Source organism: Mus musculus, chromosome 14, assembly GCF_000001635.26.
Source record: "Mus musculus strain C57BL/6J chromosome 14, GRCm38.p6 C57BL/6J".
Classification (NCBI taxonomy): Eukaryota; Metazoa; Chordata; class Mammalia; order Rodentia; family Muridae; genus Mus; species Mus musculus.
In genome coordinates, this window is record NC_000080.6 from 63,577,098 (window position 1) to 63,590,667 (window position 13,570).

The 13,570-nt window shown below is 45.0% G+C and overlaps 1 annotated feature.

Moving 5' to 3' along the window:
• Positions 8,232-10,440: an enhancer, noted in NCBI's record as "VISTA enhancer mm1542". NCBI's record gives its function as "enhancer in: neural tube[9/9] | hindbrain (rhombencephalon)[8/9] | midbrain (mesencephalon)[8/9] | forebrain[7/9] | cranial nerve[6/9]" and the evidence as "EXISTENCE:transgenic organism evidence [ECO:0001131][PMID:17130149]".

The window sequence follows — 13,570 nt, forward strand, 5'->3', positions numbered from 1 at the left end:
AATTTTGCTAGTTATGAACTAGCAGGATGTCTGATATGCGACTCCTTTGGGATCTTGACTCACAGGTTGAGTCACCCCTGCTGTAGTAGATCCAGGCAGTATGTTTCCCTTTGCATGCAGCTTCTGGCTCCTGTGAACAGTGGAGCTACCGACCTTTTTACAAATATCTTTTGGTGAGACTGTATATTTTGGATGTGGGCTGCACAATCAAGAGTGGGCGTGCTAGGGAATAGTGTACCACAGTGGTCACACCCACGTACAGTCTTACTGCATGTGTGAGTACTTTAGATCCCAATATTTAATATTTCCACTTTAATTTTAGCCACTCTGATTGGCATGACGCTACACCCCATTTGGTTTCCCCTTGCATTTCCTTAACGACCAAGGGACTTTCCATGGACTTGCTTTCTATTGGGATGTCCTTTTAAGAAGACTACACAGTCCTTGGCTTGTTTTCCTATTAAACAAAAGTCTTTTTAAAAACATAGGTTTGGGGCTGGAGAGATGGCTCTGCAGTTAAGAGCACTGACTACTGCTCTTCCAGAGGGGCTGACTTCAATTCTCAGCAACCACATGATGTCTCACAACCATATAATAAATAATTTTAAAAAACCACATAGGTTTGTAGGAATTTTATGTATTCTGGATAAAATTTTTTAGAATATTCATTTTAAACCCACATCGCTCATTCTATGGGTCATATTTGAGTCTTTCAAACATTTTAGATTTACTTACTTATTTTACGTATATGAGTGTTTGCCTGTATATATGTCTGTGCACAATGTGTGTGCCTGAAGCCTGTGTAGGTCAGAAGAGGGTGGTGGACCCTTTGGAACAGGAATAACAGATGGTTGTGAATCATGTCGTGGGTTGTAGGGACTGAGCCTGGGTCCTCTGCAAGAGAAGCCAGTGCTGTTAACTGCCAAGCCAGTTTTCTACTCCTATATTTTATTCTTTTAATAACTCCATTTGATGAATAGACATTCTTAATTTTAGTATATTGTGTCCCAAATTGAATACTATATTGAATGCAATGTATTTAAAATGTATCAATTTCTTTCTTTTAAGGTCACAGTTTTGTTTTAATATTTTAAAACTAGGTTTCTGTCTAGTTTAAGGTCATAAAACAATCCTTTTCTCTTTCTCTGTAGTCAGTGTTGTCTTAATTTTCATATTATGAGTGCAGTCCATCTAGTGGGACAGCCTTGCTTGGTGTGAGGTAGGGATCATGACTTGTTTTACCTCGTGTGGGAAGACAACTGACTCAGCAGCATCTCCAAAAAGAGATTTCCTTCCCACAGCCTGGAAGTTCAAGACTTTGAACATCATACAATTATGAGTTTATCCTTAATTCCATGAGTGTTCCACACAAGTCTTTTTGAAAAAGCCAGTGATATACTTCTCATCTGTGACCTCTAAACCTTCATGACTGAAAGGAGGCACTGTTATCACCATTACACCGAAGAGAAATCCAAGGCAAAGAGAGATTAAGGCACTTGCCCAGTTCACAGACAACTCATCACAGAGTGACTCAGAATTGGACCCCTGGAAGCCTCATTTTGCAGACTCTATATTCTTTTTGTCCCCATGGTATGCTGCATCTCACTAGTAAGGCTTTATGGGAACATTAATTTTGGTGATGTTATGTAGGCTGGTTCGTGACTCTGGTGGGAGAAATATAGATAGACAGTGGTGGATTTCTAAAATAGAGCAACAGTGACAGGAAAGAAGAGATGGGTTTGACCATCATCACTGAACTAAGAGAGCAGATTTAGTGGTATATCCCAGTGAGAGTCAAAGCAAAGAGACTATAAACACATCAGCAGGGAGGTCAAGGAATATACCTGGGTAAAGCTCACATCTGGTCTTCCTGTTCCTCTCTTGCCCAACCTGACATTCTATTTCCCTTCCTTTACTTTCTCCCTTAGTTACATTATATTTACAACAAGTATAGATTTCTCTAAACTTTGTCAAGTCTGATCTATGGCTCCTCCAATATCACTCTTTTTTTTTAAAAAAAGATTTATTTATTTATTTTATGTAAGTATACTGTAGCTGTCTTCAGACACTCCAGAGGAGGGCATCTGATATCATTACAGATGGTTGTGAACCACCATGTGGTTGCTGGGATTTGAACTCAGGACCTTTGGAAGAGCAGTCAGTGCTCTTAACTGCTGAGCCATATCTCCAGCCCCCAATATCACTCTTTAGCACTAATAGACGCATCCAAAACAGTTCTGCTCCAAGAAGAATTCTGGTGCTGTGTCAGATGTCCATCTATCACTCCATCAAAGAACTTAAGGTCTTTCTGGGTCACTGAGTCACATATTCACCTGCAAAGGATTCACTTCCACCAAGAACCCTCCCTCTGATGTCTTCAACTCTAGGCATGCGTTGACTGAATTTTTATTCATAAACCACCACATTAACGCAGTACTCGAAAGCATTAACACGGGTCAGCTGTCACTTAAGTGGCCCGTAGGAAGCCAGGGTTTTACACTTCCCTGTCAAAAGTTCTTTTAGATAGGTCTTCAGCAAGGCCACACTGTCTCCCTTGGTGCCTTTACAATGTTCAGCCCCTGCTCCAGATGGTTGGGAGAAGGTGGTTCTCATGCCATGCTGAGAAGAGATGCTGGAGTGGGTAGTGGGAATGTTGCTGTCTGCTCCTCTCCGCCCTCCCCCGCCCCGCCCCGCCCCCATCACCCGCTGAGGCAGAGGCTCATCTCTAACCTGTCGAGGCACCAGCTGGTATGAACACTTGACGTTGTTGTCCAGTGCGCCCTCATTGTCTCCGTTTTGCAGAGAGGACGCTGTAACTCAGCAGGACCTGCTTGCTGGGCTTCACAGCTAGTCCTCTGCCATTGACTCACTCCTGCATTTATGTACCACCGTATGCTTGGCACTATTCTAGGTACCAGTAGGCGGCAGAGCAAGGATGTGAACTCAGAACACCAAGCTCATGCTCTCAACCATGATGACATATGCCTTCCCAAAACTCGGTGGTGACAGCTTCACAGGCAACAGCACTGAGTGTGGCAGGGCAGAGAAACAGGAAGGCAGGAGGCACCCTGACACCCTTTCTCATCCTGTTGCTCTTCTGTATAACCTCAGGCTTTTTCATGTTTGAGCTCCCATCCCTGGAGGCTTTTCTCTACACCTGCCTATCAGAGAAGTTACCTCATTCTGGTCACCACAGCCTGCATGCACTCATGCCTTTCACCTTGGTTCAGCCTCTTTATCACCCCCTTGAGTAGATCCTTTGGGGTAGAGATCATGCTAAATTCAGAGCCCAAAGAGTCTTATCTTGCTGTGGGCAATATATATATATACCTGGGTTCTCCCTTTCTGTTGTATAGCTCTCCCTGGGTTCTCAGAACAGGCAACCTTGCTTATATTTGTTTACGCATGGCGCCAGGTATTGGTAACTTGCACATTGTATGTCCCCTCTTGAAAAATCTGCTCTGGCCACTTTTTGTGCCAACCTTACCGTGGCCCAACCATATCTCAGTGTCTGCCTTAGTAATCACTCCCTGCCCAGCCTTGTGCCTGCAGACTCACCAGGCAACAGTAGATGGCCAAGAATATTCCAGCTCGATTTTGATGATTTTAAATACTCCTCATCTCTCCCCTGACCTGTGTATGGTGTACATGTTCTTGTGCACATGTACATTCAGGTGCATGTGCACATGTGTGCAGATGTGTGTGGAGGCTGGAGGTCAGTAATGGTCACTTCTCACCTTATTTTCTGAGACAGGTTCTCTCACTGAACAGGAAGGTCATCTGCTCAGATGGAGTGGCCAGCCTACAAACAAGCTCTGCTGCTCAAAGCTCTGGGATTACAGACATCTGCCACAGTGCCTGGCTTATTCCATGGGTGCTGGGGAATCTGAACTCATGTCTTCATGCTTATACGGGGGACACTTTATGTACTGAGACATCTCCCTAGGTCCTCTCATTTGTTTTTATTATTTCTAAAATGTGTGTGTCTTTGTGTGTGTGTGTGTGGTGTGTGTATAGGGTAGAGGATTGTGTATGTGATTACTATAGACACCTGAAGAGTCTAGACGTATTGGCTCCCCCTGAACCTTGAACTACATGAAGCTGTGAGCTACCTAGTGTGGGTACTGGTAACCAAACTCAGGTCCTCTGGAACACCAGCATGTGTTCTTTGTGGCTGAGCAATCTCTCCAGCCCCTTCTCCCTTATTTTTTAATATGTGGTTTGACTATATAGCCTAGACTAGTCTGGAATTTGCTAAATAACCCAGAATGGCCTAGGATTCCTGATTCCCTTGCCTCAAATCCCTGGGTGCTGGGATCATTGGTGTGTGTCACCATGCCTGGCAAGGAAGTCACACTACTGAAAGCAAGTGCTTCCCACACTGAGTCATCACCATCTGCCCAGTTAGCTCCCAGTGCTCAAGAGAATGGAAATTTTAGCCAAAGGGCGATGGTAAACTGTATAACTTGAGAAGACAAAATTCCCTTCGTCTTTTCAGCGGCACAATAGCAGCAGGCACTATTTTAAACTCTCTGATAATTTGGTCTTAATTATATGGTGTGCAGAGGCACTAATAAGTTTACCAATCTGCTAGCAACACTAAACACACATGTCTTAGAAAATGCTACCCTTCTCCCCGCTTATTACAGGACTGGGAACTTGGGTAATTGTGAATAATTAAGAGGGAGTGACCAAATGGTGATTCGCAGGAAGTCTCCAGAGACATCAACAGAAGCGTGGGGAACCTGCAGGGTGGGCAAGGAGTCCCTGAAGGCTGCGGGGGCTGAGCCTGTAGGCATCCATCCTTCAAGGCTGAGTGGGAAGCAGAAAAGTACATCGGGGTGGCCAAGAAATTGCTTCTTATTTATGAAGAGGTCCAGTGAAAGTTTTGAGAGTCTCAGGAAAAAAAAAAAAAAAAAAAAAAAACTGATTGTGATGGAGCGTGACGTGAGTGTAATTTTAGTGCTCAAGAGACTGAAGCAAGAAGGTTTAAGGCAAGGCCAGTCTGAGATACATAGCGAGAGGGAGGGAGGGAAAGAGAGGAAGAGAGACAGAGAGAGACAGAGAGACAGAGAGACAGAGAGAGAGACAGAGAGAGACAGAGAGAGAGACAGAGAGAGACAGAGAGAGAGAGACAGAGAGAGAGAGAACGAACACAGTAGGGGGATTCCACTCTCAGTGCCTTGTGCCACTGTGATATGGAATCACGTGGGTCCTGGGATCCCAAAGTCTACACAGCTCCCAGCTTGGTTCTGCCACTCAACAGCCGAATACCACCAAGTTACTGTGGGTGTTCCTTGGCTTCTTCACTGCTGAATGTGGCAAATCCCTGCCTGGCAGGAGTCATACTTACATCCACAAGCAGATGTGAAGCCCCAGCAGACATCTCCATGCACAGTTGGGATGGGATTTCTATTCTTTCATTCCTTTCCCTGTCTTTTTACTCAAAACAAATAGACAAACTTAAAATTTGTGTTTTCTGATCATATCCACCCCACCCCTCTCACCAACTCCCTTTGGACTCCCCTTCAGCATGTCCTCCCCAAACTTCATATCTTCTCTCCTCCTCCTCTCCCACTAAATCTACCATGTGCTGCCATAATTGCACAGATATGACACCACCCTCTGAAACAAGGGCAGTCTACTGGTGGTCATGTGCCCTAAAGGAAAAATGACCCTCTCTCAGCAGCCATCAACTGCCAGTGGCCTTTCAGAGAGGGTGGTGTGAGTTCTAAGTACAACATCCAATCATGCCCAGAAGACAGAATTTCCCAGAATCCCTCATTCTCTGGCTCATACATTTTTTACCTCTTCTTCTACGATGTTACCTGAACGTGGTGGAGTGTGTGTGTATATATATGTGTGTGTATATGTGTGTGTGTGTGCGTGTGTGTGTGTTATAGATATCTTATTTAGGGTTAGGCTTAAACAGTCTCAGTTCTTAGCACTTTGACCAGTAATGAGTTTTCACATTAACTACACCCATTGCAAAAAGAAGCTTCTCTGGCCAAGGTTGAGAACATCACTAATCTCTTGGTATAAACAGAATCTTGGCAGGCTCTTTGATAATATGCCCATTCCTCAATAGCACCTGTGACCTCTCATGTCATGAGCTCTGACCAGGTTTTGCCAGGCACAAATTCTCTCCTGTGAAACCAGTTTTAGATCCAAGTAGAAAGTGGTTGGTTACTCCCATATCTTTATGCCACTACTGCACCAGCAGGCAGATCTTGCCTGGCAGGTTGGCACTGTAGCATTCTTGGTAAAGGTATTGGTGTCTTTTTCTCCCGCAGCATCATCTTCCAGTTCTATGAAAGCTATCCAGCAGGGTGGGGCCTGCTTCTTGTCTTTGTGAGTGGATAAATCATGTTTATGGAGGTTATACATGGCTAGAACAGTTTCTGACTGTTAAGAGTGTCTTGATCAATATTTGCTCAGGGAAGCAAATATAAAATATGCTCTTTCCTACTTCATCGAAAATCTTGAGCACAGACAGGCTAAATTACTTGGCTAAAGCACCCAGTAAGTAGGTGGTAAGCTGGGCTTTACTCATGACAGACAGGGGTGGTGTGACTACAGTATAGTCAAACTCAACATGACAGATTTAAGCTACAGTGTGGAGCTGGGCTCTGTGCCCTGATCTTTGTCCTGAAGTTGCAGTAATTAGCCAGAACATTTGTTTCAAGTAGGAAAAAAAGAACACCCCGGCAGCTGAGCGAGTGTGAATGCCTGACTTCTGCCTGGCTTCTTAGGATAAAATAGAAACTTTGCTTCTCTGATATATGTGTTTAGGCAGATTAAATTCATGTTTGATTACAAACCCCAGGATAAAGGGAAAATAAATATGTTCAGCAGATGAGAGATTTCCAAAGGGAGGAGGGGGAAAGAGTACTCAGCTAATCTTGTGGTAGCTACTGTCCACTGGTACCTACTGCCTTGGTAGCCTGCCCTGAGACCCTTTGTGAGGGGTTCCAGGAGATCCAGAGACTGTTTCAGGCATGGTACCCACACCCCTCCCATGCTGTCAAAATCCCATGGGCTTTCTGGCCTCTTCCCTCTGGCCTGTGTCTCATGTATCAGCCTGTGTGCTATATGCTCTCCTCCCCTGGGGCTTTACTGCGTGAGCTTCCACTCCTTCTCAACCTACTGGGAATAGAAATCAATTCAGAAGGCCCAGCTGAAATGTATAAATCTCCTCCAAGTCTTTCGGCAGGTGTTGGGCAGGAAGTGGCCATTTCCCTTGCAGTCCTCAAACACTTGCTTGTTCTGTTTAACAATCCACCTTTTTTATTAAAATGACAGTCATTTATGTACGTACCTGACTTCTCCTCAGAATCTTCACACATATTGTTTGTCTTCTGGCTTCTGGACTCTGAGAACTACACAAAAGTGTGTTTAAAAACAAACAAAAACTAAAACAAAAACAAATAAACATTAGTGGATGGAAAGCTTTAAATAGCTTAAGTGTCCAACACAGAAGCAAGGTGAATCCGCTGTAGTATGGTTCTAAAGTGTAGTTTTACGATATCATTAAAGGGATGCCATCCAGACCTCAAGGAAAGAAAAAACTGTTTATTTGCGTGTGACAGTGTACACATCTGTAACCCTACACAGAAGCAAGATGAATCAGGTGTGGCATCGTCCTAAAGTGTGGTTTGAGTTCCTGGCTTTGAGTGAGGGAAACACCAAGGGTGGACATTAGCATCTTCTTTATAAGCCACTGTGCCAATCAAATGATTATCAGGGTTCATGTGTGATGCTTACCAGGGTAGGGCGCCCAGCACATAGCAAGTGCTTTATACATGCTAGCACCTGCCTTCCTTTCTATTCTCTCACTGGTGGAACTTGCCACTGTTCATCAGCAAGTTACACAGCAGAGGGGAGCCCCAGAAGAATGTGATAGAGGATTCAAAGCAGGTCAGCAACTGGTGGTGCTGCCCTAAGGGTGGCTGTATTGGGTTATTGTGGCAGTGACTCTGGAAGACCAGCGTGGACGCAGAGATGGAGGAGCTAAGCATGCTCCTGAAGCGAGCGCTTAGAAGTTTTTTGGGGTTTTTTTTTCCTCTAAGAAAGAAAAAAAGGGGGTGGGATGGGGGGAGGAAGGGTGATCCAAAAGATAACTAAAAACAAGAGGAGAACTGGACATTTCTGACTTCATTCTGTGTGTGTCCCTTACTTTGGAGGTACCTGCTAACCTCTGCACATAAGCAGTGTCTGCCCAGCCCATCTCATTCCCCTTCAAGGCTGACACACAGGGCTAACTCAGGGTAGGAAAGCTGCTGTCCCTAAACCTGAAGTCCAAGGGGATAGCAGAACCTCTCAGGAAAGACGGACTCCATCATCCATAGTGGTGAGGATGCACCCTGTAGTGACTGCCTCCTGAAAACCAGATTGATCCCGACAAATGTTGACGGTATTAAGGGCTTACTTAGATCTTCTTGCAGAACCAGAACTGAGACAGCATCAACCAGATCCACCACACTATGCCCAGGATTGCTAATGGTGGGCATCTCTAGCTCTGTTCCAGCTCTCCTTGGTCTAAACCTAAACCCCACACTAGTACCCCAAGACAGACTCGGGGGTCACTGGACTTCTTTCTTTGTTCAGTGTCCCCTCTGCTTTCATGGCCACTTGTCACTACAATCCGCATTCTAGGCACCAGTGGTCAAGCCTAGCGATTCAGGATTCCCAGAGCTCAGGATTTTGCCATAAAAACTCCAGTTACATTTCAAGTTTGGTAACTTGATTTTGGGGGTTTTGTTTCTTTTATGGTGCAAAGGGATGCCCCCCACCCCCACCCCCAGGGTCGCAGTCACACTCAGCAAGCGCTCATCATCCCAACCCTGTAGCTTTGGCTTCTGGCTTGTTCACTCACCCTCTAACAATTGTTATCATCAATCTGTGCCCTTTTGGGGTGGAAGACACGGAGACACAGGGTTCTGCGGGCATCTGCCATGACACCAGGGCAGAGGTCAGGAAGCTTGTGTGGCGGGGCAAGAAGGTTGTAAACGGGGGCGAGATTTAGAAGGCTGAGGAGAAGGGAAAGGGTCCTCTTTAATCCTATTTGTCCTAGGGGAATTTTCCAAAGCCAGACAAAGGAGCTCCTGTCTAACCCCCAGTCTCACCCGCAGACTGTCCCGGGCAGTCTTTATGCTCCCTTTTCTAGCTGTGCGCACTTGGCTGCACAGATTTTTAAAAGGACAAAGGTTGCTTTAATGGTGTTAATGGGGGGTGATGAGCAAATCATAGTCTTATAACCGAAATGGTTCACTCATTCGTGTGAGCTATTGAGAGCTAAATCTCTTTGGTAGGTGGAGAAGAAAAGGATTTGAAATTGCCTGCCACCCACCTCCTCCGCAGGAGTCGGCATGCATTAATGAGGGAAGGCTCGGCGCACTCCGAGCTCTCTGCAAAGAGGCTGCTTTGCCGATCGCAAACATTACTGTGACTTGCTAGGCAGGACTGGAGAAACCGCGGGGGTGGGAGGCTGGCTGTTGCCTGCGGTGTTTTTCTTCTGGGGCTCCCCCGTTGCCTCTAAAGCAAAATGGCTGCTGAGAAAGGACCCAAGTACAGAGCAGTATTTCTGGATTCTTATTCTTGCAAGCCCCTGGTCAACATGTGGTGCCCTGCTGTGGCACGGTGTGCTCCATTACCCGCTTCTGAGCTTACCTGATGGCAAGCAATTGAAGAGCTTGCAAGCAAGTTAAAGCCTGTTGGAAAACTGAAGGAAGTGGACATCCTAAGAATAATAGGGCTCAGTGAGCCCCAGGACTCCCAGGACAGGGAGAACTGAGTCCCACAAGTGGTCCTCTGATCTCCACACACATCTCCTCCAAAGAAATGAATAGTAAATGTAGTAAAAGTTATTACAGCAAAGGACAGCATACAGATGTAATATGGTCTTGGCATAGTAGCTTAAGACAAAGAACCGTGTACAGAGCATATGTTGAGAAACTGAGGGGCAGAAAATGATCTTAATAGTAATAACAAGAGGGTGGGGGGAGGGAGGAATGGCTGGGTCTGTAGAATCCTGCCTGTGTAAGCAAGCCGGTGTGAGTGAGTTTGATCTCCAAAACTTCTGTAAAAAAGCTGAGTGTGGTGCTTCAGCTTACAATGCCCATGCTGCAGAGCCAGAAACAGGATCCTTGGGACTCATTCACCAGCCAGCCAGTCTATCCTATCCTAGTTGGCAAATCTCAGGCCAGAGAGAGACCTTATTTCAAAAAGTTAGGGTTGATGATCATCTAAAGAATGACATTGGAGATTGACCTCTGACTTCCTTATGCAGGTGCACACATATGAACAACCACAAATTTGTACTTGTATACACATGCCCGCGCACGCACACGCGCGCACACACACACACACACACACACACACACACACACGCACGCGTGCCTCCCCCAACCCCAGCCTCTTTCTCCTGTCATCCCAGTCAGCCAATAGAAGGGTGAGAGAGCATATTTCTCCACTAAAGTGGCACCTCCCAAACTACCCAAACAGAGCCACCAACTGGGAATTCATTATTTAGATGCCAGAACCTATAGGGAATTTCAAATCACCACAGAGTGTGACAGGAGCAAGTGTTACCAGAGGGAGGACTCTTACTCCCACCATGCAGAGGGGAAAAGAGAGGTACAACTGGAGCACTATATGGAGGAAGTAATGAAGACCTGTTGATAGAGCAATCTCCAAGGAAGACAGGTGTCACATTGGACTATATAGAATGGCAAGGGCAGTGGTGTGTGCTATGCTATGGGATACGGAAGAATGGACATCAAAGTGATGTGTCAAGAGAGCTTGGACCTGGGCTGGAGACATGACTCGGTGGTTAAGAACTGTGGCTGTTCTTCCACAGGACCCAGGTTCAATTCCCAGCACCTATATGGAAGTCCACAACTGTCTGTAACTCAGTCTCTACACATGTGTTGTGTCTCCCCAGGAAAAGTTTTATCACACAACACACACCAACCTAGTTAGTCAGTTATTAGGAATCTGCAGCCAGGATTAAGAAGGGCTCGCGTCCTCCTGTCTGTGAGCCTCCCTTTTTCATGAGTTCCCAGTGCTTTCTCTATATGCATCACCTCATCATACAGCTTAGCATACTGCAGTCTGGCCTCACCATCTATGATCCTTGAGACTCAAGCTCTCTCTCTTTTTTAAAAAATATTTTAAAGATCTATTTATTTTGTTTTGTGCTTGAATGTTTTGCCTCAATGTATATATATATATATATATATATATATATATATATATATATATATATATATGCACAGCATGCATGCCTGGTATTCACGGAGGCCAGAAGGGAGTGCTAGATCCCCTGGACTTTGATTGACTTTGTTCGCTAGGAACACAGGGCTCAGTACCATGAAGAAACAGAGCTTAAGAGCCAGTAGAACATGTCTACTCATCCCAGAAAAGGAACGCACGATAGACCAAAGCACAGATACCACCAAAGCCCACAGTGGGCTTTATTGGGGTTACTTGTAGGAATACACATGAGAAGTGACTTATAGGAGCAGAAATGACTCAAGACAGTTACATCACCAGAGCCCACCCCAGCATGGGTGACAGCTCAGAAAAGCAGGGAACCTGGAAACAGCATGCAGGCAGCTCAACAGATAGGAGAGTGTCCCTTCCAATGGACTCAGTTGGTCTACATCTCTTTAGGAAACTCAGCTGGTTTCTGCTTCTTCTGTGTAGTTGATCTGGTCTCAGAGTCTTCTTTGCAGCTTTGTTTATTTGAGAGGTACTCTTCATCCTCTTAGCTTTTATTCGTTACTCTGGCAGGGAGGGTCCTAGTGAATCTGGTCAGTTTTAGGGAATTCTTGGAGCTGTTTTGAGTTGTTTACCTTCCTGTTTAGGAGCTTCCATCAGGATGGAATTTTTCTACCTAGGAGGAAGCTGTTACACAACAGTGTGTGTGGGTGTAATGGTTTAGAGGTGAGTGTAATAGAACTAAGGTTGGGAACAGCTGTTAGAGATCAATGGTGGCAGAAACCCCAATATTTAAAGGAGTAGACACTTACTAGGCAGAGAATCCGACACGGGGGTGAAGAGGGTGAAGAGGTAGCAGGTTTGGAGAGTGCATAGAACCCAGTGTGCTAGAACTCTGCATTATGAGGGCATGGCACTGCAAAGGGAAGCTAAGACTGGTAGAGAAGATGATGGTAGAAGAAAGAGAAGAGGGAATATGGGAAGGGGATGGGGTTGGGAGAGATCGTCCTGAAAAGCATTGTGGTTGTACTGACAAGTTTTTGGAATAGCAATGTTATGGACTACGTGGTTTGTTTGTTTTTAAATATTTGTTTTATTTTTATGTGTGAATGTTTTGCCCATGTGAGTGCATGTGTACTATGTATGTGCAGTGTTCATAGAGGTCAGAGAAGGGCATCTGTCCCCGGGAATTGGTCAGGGATTGCTGTGAACTGCCACATAGGTGCTAGGTCCCCTGTAAGAGCAGCAAATGCTCTTTATCAATGAGCCAACACTCCCCTACCCTGATCTGTTTTCTAATAATTTTTCTAACTTCTCTGAGGAGGGGGATTGGTAAAGATTTGAGGAATCTGTGCCTGAATGGTTTGGGCCATAGTGTGTTTTAACCAGAGAATATCCAGGTGCCTCACGGCAGCATTTCATTCAACAAGTGACTACGTATCTGACATGGTCTTATAAGATCATAATGGAGCTGGAAACTCCACCTGTCTGGTATTTTTACTGTTGCTTTTCTGTGTTTAGATGTATTTGGATACAACAGTACTTGGCATGATACCAAGGTGGGAAGGTGTGTAGCCAAGGTGCAATAGACTATACTGGGCCACCCAGATATGCAGGAAGCAGTACCATTTAGGTTTGTGAGCACCGCGCTGCTTGTATGATAAACTGACCCAGTGACACAGTCCTCAGAATGCATCTCCTTCATTAAATGACACATAACTGTGGTAGTAGGGCAGCCTCGATTGAACGGGGAGATGGAGACAGGAGGATCCCTCGGGTTCTCTGGCCAGGCAATCTTGCTTTTAAAAAATGGCAATCCCAAGCCAGAGAGAAAACATGTCTCAAAAACTGAAGTGGACATGTCCTGAGGAACAGCATACATGTGTGAACACATGCATATACACATAGATGAGTAAATAAATCAAAACAATAAAACCCACTAATTCCCAATTCTTTATAAGATTTTTTAAAATTAATGTAAACATATATTTTAAATGCCAGTCTTACTCACTTATGCTTTTATTTATTTCATGGTTCAGGGATCAAACCCAAGGTTTCATATGCTCTGCTGCTCACTGATGTCCCCAGCCTTGTTTTTGACATTGTCTCAAAATGTTGCCCATGCCAGTCTCAAATTGCTGGGCTCAAGCTAGTCTCCTGTCTTAGCTTAAGTAGGGATTAAAGGTGTGTGCCACCATGCTCAGTGATGGCAGGTGTGTTCAACAGTAGTTTTGTTAAACGATGGTAAATTTAATATTGATATTATTATTCTTGCTTTTGTTGTGTATGTCATGTGTATGTGGAGGTCAGGGGATATCTTTCAGGAGTCAGTTCTCATCAGCCTTGGATT